Here is a 26,110-nt window from a genome sequence, read left to right on the forward strand (position 1 = left end):
TTGTGATATGTGAAACCCTGAATTATGTTCAGTGTGTTCTATCTTGGACACCTTGGGCTTTCCTTTGTTGTTGGTTTTTTGTTTTGTTTTGTTTTGTTTTTGTTTTTTTAGCCTTCTTGTTCATTAATGAGGTTGGAAAATGCTAGGTGAAAAAGATTCCCTCTGGCAATCATGTATATTTTTAATCGCTTTCCTTCACCAAGTAGTAAGGATTGTTTCCAGCCCATTTAACTGCAAATTGAGTTCTCTGATCTCTCTAGTTTCTTATCTCCATAGCAACCAGTTATTACTTGAGACTGCTCTTCTGTTGGGAGGAGAAAAAAGCTTTTAGGTTCTGAGCCACATGCAGTCAGTCCTTTTGAATTTTTAACCTTTTTCCAAGAACTGTCAATCAAAGATCTTGCTTCCTTTTACTAAAATGCATTCCATCTTTGTCTTTTTAAATCAGTATCAGCCCACACCTTAGAGGCTGGGTGGTAAAGAAATGTTACTTATTGAAATTATTGTAATTATTTTTAAAGACTTAAGTAAATTTTTTTCAGTGACTTTTTTCTTAATTGAGACACTGTATTTTAGGAGCCTGAGCTAGTACCTCTTAGCTACTTATCTAAAAAGTATGTTTGATGGTCTTGAAAGGTTGGAGCAGTGGTTTTTTTGTGAGGCTTGCAGTTTGGTCCAGTAGAACACTTTATAACATACTTCCACTTTTAGCAGTAGATTCTGCAATTACAGTAATATTGATAATGCAGCCAATAATTTTATCACTATGTAGGCACTCTTGTTAAATGATATAATTTAACTAAGTGCCTCAGTGAAGGAAACCCATCCTCAAAGCTCCCGTAATTTTAACTCTTGCTGAGGAATGCTGTTCTTTAGTCTGGGCATGCATCATGATTCACAAGGTTGTGATTAGAGAATTTATAAGTCAGGCAACGGATTTGATACATGGTACCCTATGCCTTAAGAACCCTTAACTTTTCTCCCATCCTGGGTAACAGTGGTTTGGGGTTGAATATTTTAGGACATAACATATCTTTAACTATACTGATACTTTTAAGTATGAAGCTGAAAATCTGAATTCCTCAAACCTGCACTGGCTTCACATTTAATAACCTAAAGCTAGAAGCAGTGGTTTGGATGGTATTGTGGTCGTCAGACTTTCTCTTTCTTTTTTTTTTTTTTTTTTTTTCTGGCTCATGTATCCCTTTAAAGAATTTTTAAAACTATATTATTATCATTTTTATTTTATTATTTTAAACTATTATTTAAACTGTATTTTCTGACATTTTAAAATTTACATCTGAAATTTTTCATCTTAAGGTTAAATAATTTTTAAAAATGTAGTTTACAATGTATTTATATATTTTTTTAATGTTTATTTATTTTGAGAGAGAGAGATAGAGCATGAGTGGGGAGGGGCAGAGAGAGAGGGAAACACAGAATATGAAGAAGCCTCCAGCCTCGCCTCTAAGCTGTCAGCACAGAGTCGGGTGCAGGGCTTGAACTCATGAACTGTGAGATCATGACCTGAGCCTAAGGTCATTCAACCGACTGAGCCACCCAGGTGCCCCCCTTCCCCCCCCCCCCCCGCTTATTTTTTTTTTTTAACAGTGTATTTTAAATATTCACATTTTAAAACAAAACTGCTAAAATGTTTCTACTAAATGTGTCCAAGTAATCTAAATACAAAAGCATGATACTCACCGTGATTTGTATGTTTATGTTTTAATGACTTTTGTCTGATACATATATATGTAAATTGAAATTAAGTTATTACCTATTACTAGAAGATGCTAAGAGATTTTTCTGTGTTGTAATTATAACTGGCCAAAGTAATGTTACAGATATGTTATAAATTTTAATAATTATCACATAGACATTTCTTATTGAGATAAATCTATATTACTTATTCTGTTTCCCTTTTGTATAGGGAAGCTCTGAGAAACCTTGTTAAATAGCTGTATACATGAGGGTAGAAGTTTAATTGTTGGAGCATCGCTAAGTTTTCTAGACAGATCCTTAGTTATATACCAAAAAATATGCACAGTAGTCCATCATCAGTAATTATTTTTGTTAATCTATCAAGTTTTCTTATTGAAAGCAAAAAGTTAAAAATAAACTGAAGGAAGTAAAATATTAAACATAAATTAAATGAAAAAAGGATTTGTTAACCGTTAGAATCATTCTCTTTCTTTGTTTATGGACAGTCAGTATCTTATGACATTGTTTAAATGGTGTTGGTTTTTAATCTTGGTAGTGCAGATTACACTCATCCAGTTTATAGAGATTATCTGCCATATCCCCTAATTGGAAAACCAGTCACCCAAATTAGAAAAAGTTTTGACTTAAATTAACATGTTTATAGACACCCCTGTGTAAACATCTCAATTCGAATTCTGAGTTGGGTAGGTAGATGAATGGGTAGCTGGGTGCATAGATAGGCAGATAGAATAAACATGCATTCAGTAAACATTACTGAGAATATTCTATGTATCAGTTGTGCTAGGCACTAAAAATGGAGCAACAAACAAAGTAACATTCTAGCCCTTAAAAATTTATGATCTAGTAGGGGAAGTAGGTAAAAAGGCATTAATTGGTTGCACAACAGTGTGAATATGCTTAAAACTTTTGAACGGTATGCTTAGAAGTGGTTAAGATGGTAAATTTTGTGCTATGTGTTTTGACCACAATAGGAAAAAAAAACATTAAAATAAGCAGGGGACCATAATAGCCTACAGACAGCATAAGTCTCAATCCGGCCCCCAGTATAGACTTCCCAGAGGTAATAGTTAAGCCATTTTATTGTTTATGTGAAGGAGAATTCCAGTTATCCCATTATGTGTTTTGCCCAAGGCTGTGTAATTTGTGAGTGGTGGAAGTGTTGCTGTTTCCCACTTCTGTTCTTCTTTTGCCTAGGGCTTCCTCTTGTCCCCTCAGGCAGAACCACACCTTTTAAGTGGAGATAATAGTATCTATTCTGTTTACTTCACAAATTTGTTGTAATGATTAAATAAGGTGTAGTGTACATGGAATCACCTTATAAACTCTAACGTGCTACACAAATGGATTATCATTAAATGAAATACAATTCTCTTTGCTGTCTAGAGCTGGCATATGTGTGTCTTTCTTTATGGAAATCTTTCTAAGAGAAACCCTTGTGATCCCTTCGGTAGGGGCGTTATAATGGACAAGTACCAATTAGGAATGTGTTTGGCTTCTTGTTCATGTAACACAGATGTTCACTCACTGAACTTGATTCAAGTCCCACAGTCAAATTTTTAAAAACCAAGCATTTTTTTTAGAGAGACCATTGGTTATATATCTTATCATAGCCATAAAATTAAAAAAAAAAAAGCCTTTGTATTGTTGATACATATTAAATATTTATATCACTAATTTTCTTTTTACCAAAAAAGTATAAAACAGGGAAATTTGGCATTTAGTGATGATCAAAAGTAGAATTTGCTTTCTATTGTTTTGTTGGACAATATTCCAAGAGGAAAAGTATCAGAAAACATACACTTTAAAAATAATCATTGAGCCAAAAGGATAGATTTTGTATGGTTAATGGGGTAGATCTTTTTCTATTGAATTTGTAAGTATTACCGTAAAGGATAAATTTTATGAGGAGAGGAAGGTGTAGAAGATGGTGAGGTATCCCTGTTCAGACTCAAGGATATGAGTCTTTTCAGAGAACTAGCCTACAAGAGTTACCATAGTAACTGCATTATTGGGGGTATTTTCAAGATTTTTTCAAAGGTTAGGTCTTATGATGAATGAAGGCACAAGTGTTACTTCTGTACCTAGAGTCATTTTTTTAAAGGTGAAGGAGGGGCTTAGACCCGTTTTAGGGAGACTACTTATTATATTTCAGCTAGCTGTCACTTGGTATAATAAGAAGGAAACACATTTTAAACATTTCAGTGTATTTTATTTTCCATCATTAATTTTAGACACAAAGGAATTTAGCTAGCAGCCAATCTCCATATTTTAAGAAATCACATTTCATTACAAGCCTAAATTTAAAGCCAACTCCTACAAGTTTTTTTGTTGGAATTAGGATTGGAGGAGACAAGAAAGTGTTTTAAATGTTTTTTGTATGTCCTTGAGGTTTCTTGGCTTTGGCAAGAAAAAGCCTGTGGGAGGTACAATAATAGAAAAAGCCATTGTGTTATTTCTGACCCGTTGATGGGGAGAGAGCACACTTCATTAGACTTTCTGTTTTTCATTTACAGTTTCCAACATTCTAAAATACTCATAAATTCTTAGTGGATTTTGCTCTTTTGCTCTTCTCTGAATATACAGAAGAAAAAAAAACCTTACTTTAAAAATACTTAATATTTTACTTTAGACTTTTTATTAGCATTTGCTAACACGCATTTGCTATTAGATTTTTAAAAATACTTACTTATGTTTGTTTGCTTGGTTGTTTTGCAGTACCAGTTCCCATCCAGACCCCTTCTTGTTTAACATTCTGTAAGGGGTGCTGTGCCCCCTAATGAGGATTCCTCAGCAGTAGTTCAGTGCCTTCAGAGCAAATAAGCATTTCATTGTTTTGAGTGGGCACACATAGTCCTGAAGTGCTTCCTCTCTGGGGTATGGCCAATATGTAACTGTTTTTACCCTGAATAATAGGCTGCTTTGCCAGACTTTCCAAATTTTAGTCTTGTTATAATAGAAACACCAATTTTTTAAAAATTCTCTAGGGAAACTTTTGTTTCATTAACTTAAAAAAAAATTTTTTTTAATGTTTTTTTTTTTTTTTTTTTGAGAGAGAGAAAGACAGAGTGCAAGCTGGGGAGGAGCAAAGAGAAGGGGAGACAGAATCCGAAGCCGACTCTAGGCTCCAAGCTTCAGCACAGAGCCTAATAGGGGCCTCAAACTCACAAACTGGGAGATCATGACCTGAGCTGAAGTTGGACGCTTAACCAACCAAGCCACTCAGGCACCCCTCATTAACTTTTTTTTTTTTTTTTTTAACATTTATTTATTTTTGAGACAGAGAGAGACAGAGCATAAACGGGGGAGGGTCAGAGAGAGAGGGAGACACAGAATCCGAAACAGGCTCCAGACTCTGAGCAGTCAGCACAGAGCCCGACGCGGGGCTCGAACTCACATACTGCGAGATCGTGACCTGAGCCGAAGTCGGACGCTTAACCGACTGAGCCACCCAGGCGCCCCTCATTAACTTTTTTTTTAAACACACACACAGAATTTTTAAAAACAATGCATTTAGGGTGCCTGGGTGGCTCAGTCAGTCAAGTGTCCAACTTGGTTTCAGCTCAGGTCATGATCTCACGGTTTTGTGGATTCAACCCCCACATCAGGCTCTGCACTAGTAGCACAGAGCCTGCTTGGGATTCTCTCTCTCTCCCTCTCTTTCTGCCCCTCCCCCATTTGCGCTGTCTCTCTCTCTCTCAAAAAATAAATAAAAACTAAAAAAAAAATTAAAAAGAAAACAATGCATTTGAATAAATGCTTTCACTTTTTTTTTTTTTTTTAATGTTTGTTTATTCTTGAGACAGAGAGTGAACAGGGGAGGGGCAGAGAGAGAGGGATACATAGAAACTGAAACAGGCTCCAGGCTCTGAGCTGTCAGCACAGAGTCCGACACGGGGCTTGAACCCACGAATTGTGAGATCATGACCTGAGCCAAAGTCAGATGCTTAACCGACTGAGCCACCCAGGTGCCCCTAAATGCTTTCACTTTTTGTCTTACTGTTGAAATAGCTCAAATCTTTAACCCTTTTGAAATTTGATATATTTGGCTGTAATTCCTCTAGCCTAACTAATGCAGGCAAGAAATAGATTTTTTTAAAGGATTCATTATTTGTCAATATTGGCTTAAATTCTGCCAGTGCTAAAATCAAATGTGATATTGTTTGTTTCTGATTATTAATTTGACTTTAGAAATATTTCTTGAGTAGCTTATCTACTTGGCATTGTGCTAATTTTAAACGGTTTTATAAATATTATACCAACAATCCCATTTATATTTCACCTTAAATTGCTTTGCTTTAGAAGTATTAATTACAGCTTTGAATAAATTACATTTCCTTTGTATCTTCTTTGTCATGTTAAAAAAAAAAAAACTTAAAAAAATAATACATATCCTTATACCCTGAGATCATTTTTGTCGTCTTTTCGGTAGTCACCTTACACCTTCTGTAGTCTACCATACAACTGGTAGATACAGTTTGTTAGCATTTCTGTATAAATTATGTTGTTTTGAAATACTCAAGCACAAAGTTTAAAGTTCAGAAATAACCTGTGTATTTCTTAGAAACAGGGAGAGAACTCTGTGATGCTTAAATTTAAGAAGTTGAACAGTATGAATTCAACTTATGAAACAATTTTACCTAACGGGAAAAGAATTTAAAGACAATTAGACAATTGCTTGCAAACAGAATTTTAAATTTTCATTTCAATTTATTATATATAATTGTACATGAGAATATTGGTGGAAAGTATACACATCAATGAAAGTTATTGTGTCTAGATATTTTCAGCAGAAAGAAAAGAATAGGAAAAAATGAATAGGCAAATATAAGGGCTTAAGTAGTAGATTATATATGAATGAATCTCTTTGCTTCAGAGTTTTATAGTATAATACAGTAAGTATGCTAATCAGCTATTGATACATCATAATTCGCCCCAGAACTCAGTAGCTTAAAACAGCAGTAATTTATTCTCATTTATGCATCTGTGGGTCAGCTGGGAATTGGTGGAACTAGGCTGGACGTGGCTGGGTAGCTCTGTTTTAGGCAACTGTTCCTGCTGGGCTTTTGACTTTTCCCTACATGTTTGGTTTTTGTCTGTTGTACGTGTTTCACCATGGAGCCCCAACTAAAGGGACAGTAGTTACCCCAAGGAAACTCGTCCCATGGTACTAGCAGAAACAGTTTCTACTGCATACACATTTTAAGCATCTGCTTTCTTCATAGCTGCTAGCCTCCTACTGGTTTAAACAAGTCACATGTCTAGGCCCAAAGGAAGTCTGCCCATCCTGAAGCAATTATTAAACCCAACGTCTATGGGGTAAGAATCATGAGAGAAGAGTGTTGGGGAGAATGAATACTTTTAAACTGTAACCTAATCTGACACAAAACAAATCAATTTTAACTAATTTTTTAATTGGAATAGGATATAAACAGATAATTTTGTAGGCTAATTAAACATGGCTAATAAACATATGAAAAATGTTCTCCTTTACTGATTGCAAAAGAGATGAAAATTGAAATATTTAATCAAAGAAGTGATGATGCTTATTGCTATCAAGGATGTGGAGAGATGAACACTCATTCTGTTGGTAGAGTATAAATTGGTAAGCAATTTGGTAATCCTACCAGGAGTCTTAAAATCATTCATACTTTTTGAACTAGTAAGTCCCTTTCCATAACTTTTTCTAAGGAAATAATTAGAGAAGTGGCTAGAAGTTAACTTATGTTTACAGCATTATAAAGTAAAGAACTGAAATAATCTAATAAATGTCCATCAACAGGAATATAATATGGTATGTAGAATATTATATAGTAGCTTGTCAAAAGTAATGCAAAGCACCTACAAACAGTAGATGAAGAATAATGATATTATTAAAAGGTAATATTTATTGAATATTTCTATGGGCCAAACACTGTTTTAGGCATTTAACATGTATTAACTCATTTAATCCTCATAGCAGCCCTGTGAGGTATTAGAATCAGAGCTGGATGTAATTAAAGTGGCGAAAGCACATTTTATTCAGGAAGTTTTGAAGTAGAGGAAAAGAGATCTCAGTAGAGAGGTAGGCTCAATTCTGAATATAGAACAGACAAATGGGGATTTATAGCCAAGAAGAAGGGTCAGTGGTTGGAAAATTACTAAAAGGAAACATCAGGGGTGAGGGTCGATTCTGGTTAAACTGACTTGACAGGAGGATTCTTGCTAAAGGAAGACCAGAGTGATTAGATGAAGGGTAGAGGATAAAGAATTTTGATATCTAGAATGATCAGATATTGAGGATAAGGGGTTCTTTCTAAAATGGCTTAGTGAGATTCTTGCTGCAACTAGGTGACATAGGCTTGACAAGAACAGACACCAAGTTTGAGGCCTAGACAGCTTGGAGGAGCCTAACTAGAGTTAGGTTAGGGAGTGCATCTTTGTCAGAGGTAAGCACTTGTCATTTTACAGGTGAAGAAATTGAAAACAGAGAGACTAAGTTACTTGCCAAAGTCATACATCTGTAAAGTGGAAGAACCCAGGTTATGAATCTTAATAAAACAGTGTAGCCCCCAAAATCAAGTAGCTGTTCAGTGACAAAGCTAGAATTCATACCCAGTGATTATTTTTAGTCTGTCATACTGCCTTCTAAGTTTATAGAATGCTCTGAGCTCTTCCCAAATGTTAAACTTGTGGTAAGCAAAGAAAGATCAGATAGAACGGTGTGGTATTCCTCCATTTTTCAAATAAATTTGTTTGAGAAAGCACAAAGCTACATTGGGAGAGAATAATTCAAGCAGTACTTTTAAGAGGATAGGCCCATTTTCTGATCCTTTCATCCTAACGGCTACCACATTCATGGAAAGCCAAAGACGTTGCCAGGAACAGGAGTCAAAGACATTTATTAGTAAGAGCAAAGTGGAGTCAGCCCAAATATGTAAGTAATTTCTCTGCCAGATAATTGAAAGTCATTCTTGAATTGGAAGGAAGCAAATACTAACATACTAGTATTGTTTCAAGTGATAAGAAAATGTTTTAATATGAATAATTAGCGTTGTATTTTTTGTTAGGGTTTTAAAATTCACTTAAGAAATACCTGAAGGGTGCCTGGGTGGCTCAGTCGGATGAGTGTCTGACTCTTGATTTTGGCTCAGGTCATGATTTTGGCTTCGGTCATGATCCCAGGATCATGGGATCAAGCCCTGTGTTGCTCTCTGCGCTGAGCATGAAGGCTGCTTAAGATTCTCTCTCTCTCTCTCTCTCTCTCTCTCTCTCTCCCTTTTTCTCTCCCTCTCTCTCCCTCTTTCTCTCTTTCTCTCTCTCCTCCCCTCATCTTCCCTGCCCCTCTCTCTTGCTCATGCTGTGCTCTCTCAAATAAAAAAAAAAAAAAGGCGAAGAAATACCTGTGGTAACAATTAGGTATTTGTTAAAGCTGGCTATATTCTTTTTTAATTTTTTTGAATGTTTATTTATTTTTGAGAGAGAGAGAGCACGAGCAGGGGAGGAGCAGAGGGAGAAGGACACACAGAATCTGAAGCAGGCTGCAGCCTCTGAGCTGTCAGCACACAGCCTGATGTGGGGCTTGAACCCATAAACAGCAAGATCGTGACCTGAGCTGAAGTCGGATGCTCAACCGACTGAGCCACCCAGGCGCCCAAAGCTGGCTATTTTCTTGATATATATTGTTAAATAAGGAATGTTGCCAGCATGCTTCTTAGAATGTTGTGAACAAAATAGGAAAAGAAAGACTACTGGGGCGCCTGGGTGGCTCAGTCGGTTAAGCATCCGACTTCAACTCAGGTCATGATGTCTCAGCTTGTGAGTTGAAGCCCTGCGTTGGGCTCTGTGCTAACATCTCAGAGCCTGGAGCCTGCTTCGGACTCTGTGTCTCCCTCTCTCTCTGCCCCTCCCCTGCTCGCTTTCTGTCTCTCTTTCAAAAATAAATAAACATTAAAAAAAAGTTTTGTTTTTTTTTTTAAAGAAAAGACTACTGAGCTAATGCTTAGTTTCATTGGTACTTTGAGGTATAAGATACAGTTTTCATGGAAATTTTTAAAGGAATTTTTCTTATATTGAAAGCAGTATTTTCTTAACATATTAAAAAAAATAAGGCTGCTACTTAATAGGAGGGAAGATGAAGCATCTACCTAGTGTTTAAATATCACATGGATGTGTTTCCTCATGTAGTATTCTCAAGACTGCCTGTAAATACTTTTTAGTTGCTTCTGAATAATAACCGTAGGCATAATTTCTTTTAAAGCAGAATTGTATTGCTTGAAACTATTTTGTCTCTACTCTCCTTAAAGGAAATGAACATCTACCAAACAAAGTGGAATACTGAAGCCTACTCAGTTTCATAGCTGGTGTAGAAAATACTGTATTACTGAGGAAATATGAACTGAAAGTCTAGGATCTGTTGTATAATCTTCTTTCCTTCTCAGTTATGAATACATAAACAGTCCATGACTTAAGATGGTTCAGTTTAAAGATTTTTCGACTTCCTGATGATGTGAGAATGATATTCCTTCAGTAGAAACCATACTTCATGTTTTGAATTTTAATCTTTTCCCAGGCTAGCAATGTGCAGTATGATACTCTTCATGATGCTGGGCTGTGGCAGCGGCCACAGCTCTCAGTCAGCCACGCAGTCACAGGGGTAAACAACCAACACATGGAAATGTTCTGTTTCTCACTTTCAGTAGAGTGTTCAGTCAGTTACATGAGATATCCAACACTGTGTTATAAAATAGGCTTTGTGTTAGATGGTTTTGCCCAACTGTAGGCTAATGCAAGTGTTCTGAACACAGTAGATTAGGTATATTGAACCCATTCTTGACTCGATATTTTCAACTTCTCATGGGTTTATTGGGATGTAACCCCATTGTAAATAGAGGAAGATCTATATGACTAAGTATACTTCCTTCCTCAAGAACTGAAAAAACTTGATATCTGAAATCAGTGTTTTTTAATCTTTCATTAAACCTTCTGTTGCAGAAAGTGCAGTGTCTCCACCTCGAGAGCTACATCCATCTCTGCTCAATTTAATCAAGTCTTCTGACAGTAGGAATTTCAAAAGCACCATCTTAGTGAAAGGCACTATATTGTGCTGAGGGAGAGAATGTAAGCTTTACAGCTAAGTGGACTAAGACTAAGTTAACTTAGTCCCTTGCTAATTATGTCACCCGGAGAAAGTGACTTAACTTCTTAGAGTTAGAGGTTATAAAATTGAGATAGGGGCGCCTGGGTGGCTCAGTCGATTGAGCTTCCAACTTGAGCTCAGGTCATGATCTCACAGTCTGTGAGATCGAGCCCTGTGTCGGGCTCTAGGCTGACAGCTCAGAGCCTGGAGCCTCCTTCAGTTTCTGTGTCTCCCTCTCTCTCTGACCCTCCCCCATTCATGCTCTGTCTCTCTCTGTCTCAAAAATAAGTAAACATTAAAAAAATTTTTTTAATTGAGATAATAATTCCTACCTCAAATTAATTATGAGGATTAAATTGTGTAAATATAGCATAATTGATGGTAGTTGGTTATTGGTATCCTTTCCATGATCTGTGATGAAAGTGTGAAAAAATTCACGTGTAAAATATTAGGAAAGGGGTTGCAACTACAGACATGGAGGAATTCAAAACAATTATGAGTAGATATCTGGATAAAATGCACAGTTTATTTTTAGGAAATTATAAATTAGCAAAATAAATGCAGGAAAACATAGAAAATATAAATTATAGATTAAGGACAGCTTTCCTTATTCCTGTGGTTCTTGTTGAAGTGTCAGACCCAAATGTTTTCACAAGTGAAACCTTTCAAAACTTTGAGGAACAGTTTGTGCCATTTAAAGTGTTTCAAAACTTAAAAAAAGAAAGCATCTTTTTTCTTTTAAAAACCTGCATAATTCAGAGAAAGATATTCCTCAGTAAAACTATATAACCCAGTCTTACTCATGAGTATACCTACAAAGATTCCAAATAAAACATTAGGAGCTAGAACCCACTGGAATATTAAAACAATAATATACCATGACTGAGATACTTTAGGGATAGTTTACCATGTCACCAGACTGGAGGAGAACAGCCATGTGATCATCTCAGCAAATGCCAAGGAGACCCTGACTAATTAAATATATATATATATATATATATATATATTTATACATATATATATACATATATATATATATTTAAGATGGATCCTCACAAATATATATATATATTTGTATATATATACAAATATATACAGGATCCATCTTATGAGGATCCATCATAAGGATGGATATGAGGATCCATCTTAAATATAGAAGTACTATATTTTTTATACACAGACACAGCTATCATGACTAAAGGTGAAATATTATAAACATTCTCATGGCACCTGGGTAGCTCAGTCGGTTAAGCGTCCAACTCTTGGTTTCTGCCCAGGTCATAATCTCACAGTTCGTGAGTTCGAGCCCTACATTGGGCTCTGCTCACAGCATGGAGCCTGTGTGGGATTCTGTCTCTCCCTCTCTGTGCCTCTCCTGCTTGCTCTCTCTCTCTCTCTCAAAATAAAATAAACTTAAAAAAATTGTTTTGATAAATAAAATCTGGACTAACAAAGATATCTGTCATCATCACTATTATTTAACATTCTTCTATTACTCTTATGCAAGAAAATGAAAGAATATTAAAAATTTCTAAAGCAGGAATAAAAATTAAATGTCAAAATTTATAAATAGTGATTGTCCAATGTTATCACTTTATTTTCCTTTCTATGAAATTTTTATGGTGAATGTATAATCTTTTTATAAACAGGAAAAACAGTTGTTTTCATTTAAAAAAAATTAAAAGGTCTGCTGGAAGCCTAGGCCTCTGGGCCTGAGAGGGGCCCTGCGACTGGGAGCCAGAGGTGGGGGTGGTTGGCATCCAAGGGAGTATAGTGAGTGTCATAGGGCAGGGACGCCCCGAGTCCCCGAGATAGCCCCCAATGAGTTCGCGGTATCTTCCTTATATGATCAGGCCCCATTGCTGGCATCGCCACTAACCCAGAGCCTGAGAAGATTATGAAAATGTGTCTGGCAAGGTGGGGCTGGGGACCGGGACCAGGAGATTAGGGGCAGCAGGTAGGCTGGAGATGAGGGAGCTTTAGGGAGACCTCTGCAGCTGTAACTGTGAGACCTGGTCAATGATGACGTGACCACTGCGCAATCTGAGTTCTAGGAACCTGGTGATGGAATGTGCTGAGAGCGGACTGAGACCGGGCAAAAAGATATTAATAATAATTTTAAAAAATTAAAAGGCCTGAACTATATTTCTGAAGCTCTTTTAGCTCCTTTTTTTTTTTTTTTTAAGTTTATTTGTTTATTTTGAGAGAGAGAGCATGAGCAGGGGAGGGACAGACAGAGCTAGAATCCCAAGCAGGTTCCATACTGTCAACGCAAAGGCTGACCAGGGGCTTGATCTCATGAACCTTGAGAGATCATGACCTGAGCCTAAATCAAGAGTTGGAGGCTTAACCGCTGAGCCACCAAGGCACCCTGCTTTTAGCCCCTTATATTTTATTATTCTAATAGAGCTGTTTGCCAGTACATAGCTTCTTGGCACTCATTATTTCATTTTGAATCTGATATCAACCCTGAAAGGAAGTAAAACAGATATTATTTATTATATTTTTTTAAAGCTAGGAAGGCTAAATTGCCTGACCCAGGTCACATGGCAGAAGTAGCAAAACCAGAATTCTCTGTCTCTGAATATACTCCTTTTTACACACTAAAAAGTTATATTTCCAACAAGGCAGCATGATGTATTGCTGTGATTCTCAAACTTTAATATGTATATGAATCACCATAGATTGTTACTTAAAAATGCTTTATTCTCAGGCCCAACTTCAGTTATTTTTAGTAGGATTAGGATGATGACTCCAAAATTTGCCTTTTTAACATGTGCCTCATGTTGTTTCTGCTGACCACACTTAAGTAAATACTAGTAGAATTTAAAGAATAGAGATTATAAATGGATATGGTGTTGAGGAAATATGGAAACTACTGAGTGTGGATATTGCTTCCTCCTACTGTACTGTTTAAGAGATCTTGGACAGCCAAGCAATGAATGGTAGGGAAGCAATAGAACGTATTAAATGAGAACGTGGGCTTTGGATTAGTACCTTGGACATGTTACCTGGTAACAGCAGTCCCCGTTTCATAAAAAGGCTCTAAGGAAATAGGTGTAAAGTTCCTTAGGGAGGAATGAGAAAGCAGGGCAGAGACAGACCAAAAGTGTTATTACTCTAATGGAAGTCTCAACAACAACCCAAAAAACTCCAGAAAGTATCAAGGATTCTTTACTGAGAAAAAGATTTTATGTTTTTCCATCAGCTTTTATTCTGCTTAAAGTAATTAGAGACTGTTTAAACTTTTTATTTTTAATTAAATCTCAAAGCGTATTGATGACTACAATTGATTAGATGGGTCCTAGAATAAGTATTTGAATAGATGTTTCAGAAGTACTGGTAAAGTTTGAAATAATATAGGTTTTGCTCCTAACATTTAATTAGACAGAAAAGGTAATTTGAAAGAAAAGGTATTTGAAAGAAAAGAAATGGTTTCTATAAAAAGGCATTACAGTCTTGGACTGTTTCACTCTGAGACTAAGAATTGTTTCAGATGGCATTTTTAGATCTGATATGTTATACTAGTATAGAATGTTGGCAAGTTGTATGGAAAATGGTGGAAAAGATTTTGGCATTCCCTCTCTCTCTAGGCATGCCTCATATTATATATATTCTCACTTCTTTTTAAATCTGTTAATTAGCCATAATGTAGAATATATATTATTATTTTTTACATTTCTAGATTCCATTTTTGTGATCTATATTCTTAATTCAACTCTAATTACTGTACCCTACTATTATTGCCACTAAAACCTTATCCAATCTTATTTCCATTTTTAATTGACTATAACTTTAGCTTGTGTTTATGACTTGATTTTTTCCAGTTCAATTAAGAAAAAAGTTCCTACTCATATGAATGTACTACCTGAAGCTTTCTTACAGCTTCATAAAATAAGCACTTGAGACCTTGTCAAAAGTTTATAGGATCCACGGGGAACCTGGGTGGCTCAGTCGGTTGGGCATCTGACTTCAGCTCAGGTCATGATCTCCCGGTTCATGAGTTTGAGCCCCACATCGAGCTCACTGCTGTCAGCCTGTCATCACAAAACCTGCTTCCCATCCTCTTTCCTCCTCCCTCTGCCCCTCCCCCACTTGTGCTCACCCTAAAATAAATATTTTTTTAAAAAGTTTATAGGATCCTTATATTGCCTCTTTTTTTTTTTTGAAAGCCAGAGAGAGTAGGGACAGAGAAAGAATCTCAAGCAGGCTCCACAGAGCCCAACACGGGGCTTGTCATGACCTGAGCTAAAATCAAGAGTTGTATGCTCAACTGACTGAGGCACCCAGGTGCCCCAGGATCCTTATATTTCTTTGTAAAGTGATTATGGTTGATAACATTCCATTTACTTAATAAATGAAACTGCGTCTCTTCGTAGGAGAAAAGGCAGAAACACATAATTTTATCCACTCCAGAAATATTGTTATTTGGTTGTACTACTAAATGAGTTTGGAAAGGCAGCAATCAGTCTTAATCACTGAAGAGATCCTTTTATTATTGACAAGCCAATAAATAAGAATTATAACAAATAGTAAATTGAATATAAATACAACTTAGTAGTTGAAGTGCCTTCTTGTTTACCTCTGTCACATCTATTTTATTCAACAAACATTTATAAAACACCTAGAGTGTTTTAGACTGTGTTTGATGCTAGACATGTATAGATGAACACGACATATCTTTTAAGACTCCTTCTGGAGCTCCTAGTTTCATAAGGGAGAACAACAAAATAGAACGTAAATTATCAGTATTATGTAATGTACTGAGGTGGTTCACAAGAGGGAGTGGTTAAGTCAGTAAGGGTTTTAGAGAAACAGCCAAGTTATATTTTTTAATTAAACTTTTTTATTTTGAGATAATTATAGATTCACCTGTAGTTGTTAGAAATAATAGAGAGCTCAGGGAGCCTGGGTGGCTCAGTTGGTTAAGCATCTGACTTTAGCTCAAGTCATGATCTCATGGTTTGTGAGTTCAAGCCCCGCGTTGTTGGGCTCTTTTGCTGACAGCTCAGAGCCTGGAGCCTGCTTTGGATTCTCTGTCTCCCTCCCACTCTCTCTGTCTTCCCAGGGCTCCCCTGCTTGTGCTCTGCCTCTCAAATATAAATAAACATTTAAAAAATGTTTTTAAAAATAGTAGCCCATGTACCCTTCATACAGGTTCTCCAATGATATTACAAAAGTATGTACAATATCACAATCAGGATATTGACATTGATACAGACTAGTACAGAAAGTTTCTATCACCACAACGATCCCTCATATTACCTTTTTGTCTTCCCTCCTACCCCCACTTTCTCCCATCCCCCTAGCAATCCATTTAATAATTTTATCATTTCAAGAGTGTTAATATAAATGGGATCATATAGTCCTTTTGAGATCTGCTTTTTTTCACTTAGCATAATTCTCTGGAGATTCATCCAGGTTGTTGCACAAATCAAACTTGTTCCTTTTTATTGCTAAGTAGTGTTTCGTGATGTGAATATACTATAGTTTAACCATTCACCCACTGAATGACATTTATGTTGTTTCTAAGTTAGTTCAGGCTGTTATGGACATAGCTGCTATAAACATCCATATACAGGTTTTGATGAACATAAATTGTCATATCTCTGTGATTAATCCCCAAGCGTGTGGTAGCTGCATGTTTAAGAAAAACTACCAAACTATTTTCAGAATGGTTGTACCATTTTACATTCTCATCAGCAATGTATGAGTGGTCTGGTTTCTCTGCATCCCTGCCAGCCTTTGTTGATGCCACTTTTTAAAATTTTAGCCGTTCTGATAGGTGTGTAATGATATCTTATTGTGGTTTTAATTCTGTTGCACATCTTTTCATAGGCTTATTTGGTATGTATATCCTCTTCTGTAAACTGTCTCTTCATGTCTTTTGCCCATTTTTGAATTGGATTGTTTGGTTCTTTATTGAATTATTAGAGTTCTTTATATTTCAGATACTAGCACTTTGTTGGATAACATTTCCAAGGATTTTCTTTCTAGTATTTTTAATGATTAATGGGCCTGAGTTTTTAGTAGAGTTTTAGATTTGCGGAATAATTGAGCAGATAGTACATAGAGTTCCCTATACCCGCCCCACCCCATCCCATCTCATTGTCATACAGTTACCTCGGTCATTAACATCGTGTATTACATTAAGGTTAACTTTTTATGTTGTAGAGTTTTGCGGGTTTTGAAAAATGCATAATGATACATATCTACTGTAACAGTTTCACATGGAATAGTTTCATTATCCTAAACATCCCCTTTGTTTCACCCATTCATCTCTTTCTTTCCTCCTTCTTCCCCCTGAGCATCCACTCATCTTTTTACTATCTCTACAAATGTGCATTTTCCAAAATGTCCTGTTGTTGGAGCCATACAGTAGCCTTTTCAGATGATTCCTTTCACTTAGCAGTAGGCATCTAAGGTTCTTCTGGTGTCTTTTTGTGTCTTGATAGTTCATTTCTTTTTATCGCTAAATAATGTTCTGTTGTACCACTTTTGTTCATTCATTTGCCTGCTAAAAGGCATCTTAGTTGCTTCCAGTTTTTCATAATTATGAATGAATCTGCTGTAAATGTGTGCTGGGTTTTGTGTGGTCATAATTTTTCAACTTAACCTAGGTGTACAATTATGATAAGGCTATGTTTAGTTTTTTGTAAGAAACTGCCAAACTGTCTCCCAAACTGGCTGTACCATATTGCTTCCTATCAGCAGTGCGTGAGAGTTCTTGTTGCCTGCACCATGTCAACATTTGGTGGTCAATTTTTGGGGTTTTAGCCAGTCAGGTGCATAGTGGTATCTCATTGCTGTTCTACTTTGTAATTTCCTTTTTTTTTTTTTTTAACTGTTTATTTTTGAGAGAGAGAGAATGTGAGCAGGGGAGGGGAAGGATGGAGAGAGAGGGAGACACAGATTCCAAAGCAGGCTCTAGGCTCTGAGCTGTCAGCACAGAGTCTGATGTGGGTCTTGAGCTCACATACTGTGAGATCGTGACCTGAGCTGAAGTCGGACGCTCAACCGACTAAGCCACCCAGGTGCCCATCTACTCTGTAATTTCCTAATGACATCTGATGTTGAACATCTTCTCATATACTTATTTGTTATATGTGTATCTTCTTTGGTCAGGTGTTTGTTCAGACCTCTCCGCCATTTTTTAATTGGGTTATTTGTTTCATTATTGTTGAACTTTAAGAATTCTTTGTATATTTTGGATACAAGTCACTGGGTAGTATCTGCAGATATTTTTTCCCAGTCTGCAGCCTGTCTTTTCATCCTCTTAACATGGTCTTACACAAATCAAAAGTTTTTAATTTCTATGAAGTTAAGCTTATCAGTTTTTCCTTTACAGATCATGCCTTCGGTTTCAAGTCCAGGAACTCTTTGCCTAGCCCTAGATCCTGTAGGTTTTCTGTGTTTTTTTTCCTAAGAGTTTTATGTCTTATTTGCAAGTTTGTGATCCATTTTGAGTAAATTTTTACATAAGGTGTATGACAGACTAAGGTTCGTATTTTTGCCTATGGATGTCTAATTGCCCCAGCACCTTTTATTCAAAGGGCTATTTTTCCTACATCAAATTGCTTGTGTGCCTTTGTCAAAAATTAGTTGGGCATATTTGTGTGAGTCTATTTCTGAGCTCTCTATTCTGTTCTATTGATCTATGTATAAGTGTAAGGGGTACAGTGTGTTACTTTGATGCATTTATATATTGTAATATGATTGCTGATACAGCATGATCACATATAATTATAGCACGATATTATTGTCTGTTGTTAGTTCCATGGTTAAATTTATAAGTATTTTATTTTATTGTTTTAATGCCATTATGGGTGGGTTGATTTTCCTTATTTCTTTTTCAGATGTTTCATCATTAGTGTAAAGAAATGCAATTGATTTGTATATGTTGATTTTGTATCCTGCTGATTTATTGAAATCATTGATGAATTCCAACTGTTTTTTGACTGTTGGGAGTTTTCTTTTTCTTTTTTTAAGTTTATTTATTTATTTTTGAGAGAGAGAGAGAGAGAGAGCACACGAATGGGGAGAAGAGGTAGAGGAAAAGAGAATCCCATGGGGATTCAATCCGGGGCTCAATCCAATGACCCTGAGATCATGACCTGAGCTGATAACAAGAGTTGGATGCTTAACTGACTGAGCCACCCAGGCACTTCTCCTGGATTTTCTGTATAGAGGATCATATCATCAGCAAATAATGACAGTTTTACTTCTTCCTTTCTAATTTTGGATGCCTTTTATTTCTTTGTCTTGCCTAATTGCTCTAGCTAAGACTTTGAGTACTGTATTGAATAGGAGTGGTCAGAGTGGACATCCTTGCCTTGTTCCTGATCTTAGGGGAAACACTTTCAGTTTTTCTCCATTGAATGTAATGTTAGCTGTGGGTTATGTTGTATATGGCCCTTATTATATTGAAGTCTGTTATCTTCTATACCCAGTCTGTTAAAGAGTTTTTGTCATGAAAGGATGTTATATTTTGCTTTTTCTGCATCTGTTGAGATGATGTGATTTTTATCTTTCATTTATTGATATGTATATTATCTTAATGATTTGTATATGTTGAACCATCCTTACAAGCCAGAAATAAATCTCACTTGGTCATGGTATATAATCCTTTTAATGTGTTTGTGAATTCAGTTTGCTAATATTTTGTTGACAGTTTTTCATCTATTCATCAAGGATATTGGTCTATAGTTTTCTTGTGGTGTCCTTATCTGATTTTGGTATCAAAATAATGCTGGCTTCTTAGAATGAGTGTGGAAGTGTTTTCTCCTAGATGTTTTGGAAGTTTGAGGAGCATTGGTATTAATTCTTTGAATGTTTGGTAGAATTCTCCAGTGAAGCTCTCTGGTCCTGGAGTTGTCTGTGTTGGGAGTTTTTGATTACTCATTCAGCCTCTTTACCCGTTATTAGTCTGTTCAGATTTTCTATTTCTTCCTGATTCAGTCTTGGCAGGTTGTATGTTTCTAGGCATGTTTCTGCATTATGTAATTTGTTGGCATAAAATTGTTCATAGTAGTCTCTTATGAGTCTGTATTTTTATAGTATCTATTGTAAGGTCTCCTCTTTCATTTCTAGTTTATCTGAGTCCTCTTTTTTTCTTAGTATAACTAAAGGTTTGTCAATTTTGTTTATTTTTTGAAAGCCGGCTTTTAGTTTTATTGATCCTTTGTATTGTTTTTCCGGTCTTTATTTCATTCATTTCTGCTCTGGTTTCTTATTATTCCCTTCCTTTGAACTAACTTTGGGCATAATTTCCCCTTTTTTTCCCTAGTTCCCTGAGGTATAAATTTAGATGATTTATTTGAGATCTTTCTAATTTTTTAATATATGCATTTGTTACAAATGTTCCTCCCCAAACTGCGTTTTGCTTTAACCCACAATATTGGATATGTTGTATTTTCATTTTCAGTTGAGATAATTTTTTTATTTCCCTTTTGATTTCTTTTTTGACCCAGTAGTTGTTTACAAGTGTGTTACTTAGTTCCACATATTTGTGGATATTGTTACTTACCTCTTGTTGATTTCTAGTTTCATACCATTGAGGTCAGAGAAGAAAATTGGCATGATTTTGGTCTTCTTAAATTTGCTATGATTTGGGAGTGCCTGGGTGGCTCAGTTGGTTGATCTTCCCTGTCTGAACACTGTCTTAAAGGAATTCTACCTGTCTGTCCTATTACCATTTTCTTTTTTCTTTATGTCACTTTTCACTGTGTGAAATTACCCTATTGTATATCTGATAATTGTCTATGCCCATTAAGTAGTAAGCTTCATAGGGGCAGGAAATTTGTTCATTAATGAATAAGATTTACTACCATGTGCATGTAGTAGGTGCTCACTCACTGGATGGATGGGTGGATGGATGGATGGATGGTTGGTTTCTACACTGTTTGACATGGCTCTCTTTCTCTGCCTCATAAACCTATTTAACTCAAGATTGTTAACTTTCAAGACTCCACTCAAGTAGTACCTCCTTCAGGAAGTTTTTCCTGGCTGTTACCCCTCCTGAAAGCCTGGTTTATTGATTGATTTCCTCCACTATGCACAGTTCTACATTTGTACTTATATGCTGTGTTTTTATTTTATAACTCTTTTCTTTTACACTTAAGCCCTTAATAGTTCTTCACTATATACATCCCCATTCTCTGAAATATACCTGGAACCCAGTAGGCATTCACCATATGTTTGTTGAATATAGAAATAAATTTGTCTTTTGAGTTAATCTTATAACTATATAGTAAACAATGCAGCTTATAGTAGACATTAAACATTTGTTGCATGAAAAAATGAATTCCTCTGTACTATTTTTTATTATAAAAACAATGTAGCAATATTAAAGACTTGTTTAAGTTTTCTCTAAAATATCACTACCCTAATAGCAACTATTTTCCTTAGCCCACTTTTTTCTTTTTCTTCTTAATTATACAAGTAAAACATGGATGTGTATATATCACTATAAAAATAGAATTCAGATAATTCAGAAATGCTTGAAAGTGACTCCCCTTAATAATCTTCCTTTATCAGGGATAGACACTTCTGTCTTTTTCTACAAACATAATTTTATATACAGAATGAAGTAATATATGTATAGTATTTAAATTCTGTTTTTCACAGACCATAGAAATGTTTTTAATATTACTTCATGGTTTTATAGAACTGCCTTTTCATTTTAGAATTGAGATGGACATAGAGAAAGCTGACTAGTACAAAAAAGTTCCTTGGATAAAGATTCCTATTTCTAGTTTCCTCATTTATCTGTAGACCTAATGATTTCCTTTTTTTCTTTAATTTTTTTAATGTTTATTTATTTTTGAGAGACAGAACATGAGCAGGGGAGGACAGAGAGAGATGAGGACACAGATTCCAAAGCAGGCTCCAGGCTCTGAGCTGTCAGCACAGAGCCCAACGAGGGGCTTGAACTCATGAGCTGTGAGATCATGACCTGAGCCCAAGCCGGATGCTTAACTGACTGAGCTACCCAGGCACCCCTAATGATTTCCATTTTTGTCTCAATCATTTTAAGATTATGGATTCTCTATAATCACAGAGTTGGAAAGAGGCAGAGTCTGGATTCAGACCCAGATTTTCTCACTTCAAATCCAGTTATCTTTCCACTTACTATCTCTAGAAATTTAAGCTTTCTTAACTATAAAACAGGAATAATAATGTCTTTCTTGCCTGTTCTGAGGATAAATATGATAATCACCTAAGAAGGTATAATACATGTGACCTCACATTTTAACTAAAACAGGGGAGCCTGGGTGACTCAGTTGAGCATCCAACTCTTGATTTTAGATCAGGTTATGATTCCAGGGTTGTGGGATTGAACCCCATGTCGGGCTCTGAGCTGAGCATGGAACCTGCTTAAGATATTCTCTCTCTCTCTCTCTCTCCCTCTCTCCCTTTCCCCCCCACCTCTCTCTCTCCCTCTCCCTTTCCCCCCCACCTCTCTCTCTCCCCCCCCTCCCTTTCCCTCTCCCTTGCTCAGACACTCACTGTGTCTCTAAAATTAAAAAGAAACATACATACACACTAAAGATCAAGGAAGTATTATATCTATTAATTTTTAGAGAACCATATTAATCTTACAGTGTAGTGTTTTGATGTTTTAGGTTATGGGACTAAAACTGGATTTGCTAGATGCCAAACTCGTTCATAACTCAGCTTGCCTGTGTAGGTTTGGGTTTTGAAAACAGTGTCCAGTCTATTTTGTTTTTTTATTTAATTTCAGATTAAAAACCAGTAAACTGTTATCAGAGTAGAAAGATTTTGGTTGAAAAGAACACCATTCGCTTTCTCTTAACACAGTCCCACTTTTTTCATTTTTTAAAATACCTTCCCTGAAAAAAAAAAATACAATAAAACCAAATGTCTTTCCTGAAACGTGGTTCAGGATGATTTTCATATGTAATTTTCCTGGTTTCTCTCTCAGCACTTTTCCTAACATGTTATTTTGTTTTATCCCTTTTATGATAATGATGGGTACAAAACCCTAAGAAGCTTGTTTTTATTTGTTTTAGATTCAGTAGATACCATTGCCATAAATATTTCCAGCATGAATTATGCTTCTAACATGGTGGGTGTATAATAGAAGCTCAGGGTAGAATAGCAATGACTTGATTTTCTGTGATTCTGAACATCACTAAAGTGGGCTACCAGAGTTAGCCAAGAGAGAATTAGATGTAATTGCTTGCCTAAAGTGATAATATCTTTCTAGTGCATTCCCTGAATACCAATAAAGGCAGATGATTTCAGGGAAAAGCACTCCTCATTTGGGAGATGGGAAAGATCAAATAAGGGTAATAATTAAAAAGAGACCAAAATGTAACACATGTAGACTAGGTATATGCTAATCATTATTTGAAGAAGTAAAGTAAAACATTTCTTATTCCAAAATAATCTGTTGGAATACCTGACTTTTAAAAAGTGAGTAAGGACTTGTATGTGTTTCACAGAAATTTCATGGAAATAATATGAGCTTAGAAAGGAAAGAAGCACTTGACCCATTATATCATTTTAAGAATTACACTCTAAGAATAGGACTTGTGTTTAAAAGCTAAAACATTAAAAAAACTAGCACATTGATTTTTGTTTCATTATTAATTCTTTTCTTTTGAACTTCCCCCACACACACAATCTTCTTTTATATAATAATTTGAATTTGATGATTTCTTTAGTAATTAGAAAAGAAAATCAGCTTTCAGTAAAAACTTGATGTTACCTGAACTTACTTGAGAAATACTAATTTTTTATCTCTTGATGAATATCTGTTTATTCTCATTTCATTACTTTTACTAGAAAACAGAAATATAGTTTATTGTGAAAATGAAATGAGATAATATATATAAAGTGCCTGGCACCTAGTAAGCATTCACTTTTTAATTTTAATTAATTTTAATTTTTTTTAATGTTTATACTTTTTTTTTTTTTTAATTTTTTTTTTTCAACGTGTATTTATTTTTGGGACAGAGAGAGACAGAGCATGAACGGGGGAGGGGCAGAGAGAGAGGGAGACACAGAATCGGAAACAGGCTCCAGGCTCTGAGCCATCAGGCCAGAGCCCGACGCGGGGCTCGAACTCACGGACCGTGAGATCGTGACCTGGCTGAAGTCGGACGCTCAACCGACTGCGCCACCCAGGCGCCCCTGTTTATACTTTTTTGTAGAGAGAGGTGGAGACAAGGCACAAGTGGGGGAGGGACACAGAGAGAGGGAGACACAGGGTAGGAAGCAGGCTTCAGGCTCTGAGCTGTCAGCACAGAGCCTGACGCAGGGCTCAAACCCATGAACCACGAGATCATGACCTGAGCCGAAGTCGGATGCTTAACTGACTGAGCCACCCAGGAGCCCCTTAAATTTCTTTTTTTTTTTTTTAATTTTTAATTAAAAAAAAATTGTTTTTGAATTTATTTATTTTTGAGAGACAGAAAGAGACAGAGCATGAGCGGGGGAGGGGCAGAGAGAGAGGGAGACACAGAATCCGAAACAGGCTCCAGGCTCTGAGCCATCAGCATAGAGCCTGACGCAGGGCTCAAACCCACAAACCACGAGATCATGACTTGAGCCGAAGTTGGACGCTTAACCAATTAAGCCACCAGGCGCCCAAGCATTCACTTTTTAAAGAAAGAGTTGCAGATACAATTTACAGTTAAGTTGCTTGTCTTTCTCTCTTTGTGTTGATCTTGTTTTGAAAATATAGAAACAGTGTGAACTTTATTAAAGTGCTGAATTTGCTTTATTCTTTGCAAACCTTAGTAGATAAGTTATAAAAAATTTTTAATGCAATCATGATGTTGATTACTGAATAATACTTAGCTAGACTCTGTCTATAGAGTGAAATAAACATGTCAGAACACATCCAACTAAACTAGAGAAGTAAATATTTTGTTAGGCCTTTTATATTGATAATTTATGTGGCACAATGTTGTAGTATAAATATTCAACACAATTCAACACAATTGGTGAAGAAGAGTTTTTGTGGAAATAGTTTAAACCTGGGGCAACTGGGTGTCTCAGTTGTTTAAGTGTCTGACTTCTGCTTAGGTCATGATCTTGTGTTCACGAGTTCGAGCCCCACGTCGGGCTCTGTGCTGACAGCTCAGAGCCTGGAAGCCTGCTTCAAAATCTGTGTCTCCCTCTCTTTCTGCCCCTCCCCTGCTTGCACTCTGTCACTCTCTCTCTCAAGAATAAATAAACGTTAAAAAGAAATTTAAAACAAAGAAATAGTTTAAACCTGAAAATGTGTTTATGTCTAAGCTTGACTGTTCATTAGTATCACTGTGGACCATTTAAAAAGTATTGGTTTCTGGGTCCAGAAGAAGCTAAACAGTGTTGTGCCAGCTCTTAGGTAGGAGTAGGGATAAGAGGTACTGATTTGTAGTGTTTGTTGATTTCCGTGGTGTAAATACTTCCACCATAGCCAGGTTAAGCTACTAAGATAACATTGAATGTTGGGAAAAGATGTATATCAGCACAGCATTATATAATATTCCCATTATACAGATAAAATAAACATACCATAATCCAAAAAAAAGATAAAAGCAAAATTTAGTAATGAATTTTGAGTTATTACCTTTGCTTTTAATAGAACTAATTGTAAGTTTATGTAATTTAATTTTTAATAATAACTTTAACAATCAGCTTAGTTTTGAAATTATAACAGTCAGTTCTTATGAGCTGGTATGAACTGATTAACACTAGAACTCTAACATATCTGTATTTTTAAAATCAGCTGTAATTCTGATGCAGGCAACCTGCCAGCTTATTTTTTTTAAATACAGATCTGATCTTAAGTGCCAAGAGAGCATTCCATAGTCAGACCCCAAGTGTCTTTTCCTGTCTCATTTTATTTATTTTTTAAGCCTCTTTTTTTTATTATTTACTTATTTTGAAAGAGAGAGAGAGAGAATCCTAAGCAGGGTCTGTGCTGTCGGCACTGAGCCCAATGTGGGGCTCCGTCTCACAAACGGTGAGATCATGAACTGAGCCGAAATCAAGAGTCAGATGCTTCACCAACTGAGCCACCAAGATGCCCCTCCAGCCTCATTTTAAATCAGACCCCTTATCTTATATCCTCCATATTTCACCCACACTATATTTAGATTACTTGCAGCTCCTCAAACACACCTTGTACTTTCCCACCCTTAGGACTGTTCATTATCTTCTTCAGCTTTGAATGTCCTTGCCTCATCTGCCTGACTTTTGTAACACTGTTTATTGTTCTACAAATAACTCAAATGCTACTTCCCCTTATTTCCTGCT

The 26,110-nt window shown here is 36.1% G+C and overlaps 1 protein-coding gene and 2 non-coding genes across 3 annotated transcripts in view; all 3 read left to right on the plus strand.

Annotated features, from left to right (window-relative positions):
- Positions 1 to 26,110, plus strand: part of XPR1 (xenotropic and polytropic retrovirus receptor 1) — a 218,168-nt gene that overhangs the window by 171,266 nt on the left and 20,792 nt on the right. The gene's annotated exons all lie outside the window — the stretch shown is intronic.
- Positions 12,633 to 12,774, plus strand: LOC123587119. Its single transcript, XR_006707173.1, has one exon. It is a non-coding gene; the product is annotated as a small Cajal body-specific RNA 17 (non-coding RNA).
- LOC123587105 lies at positions 12,851 to 12,931 on the plus strand. The gene has a single exon (XR_006707160.1). It is a non-coding gene; the product is annotated as a small Cajal body-specific RNA 18 (non-coding RNA).

Source organism: Leopardus geoffroyi, chromosome C3 (genome assembly GCF_018350155.1).
Source record: "Leopardus geoffroyi isolate Oge1 chromosome C3, O.geoffroyi_Oge1_pat1.0, whole genome shotgun sequence".
NCBI classification, from domain to species: Eukaryota; Metazoa; Chordata; class Mammalia; order Carnivora; family Felidae; genus Leopardus; species Leopardus geoffroyi.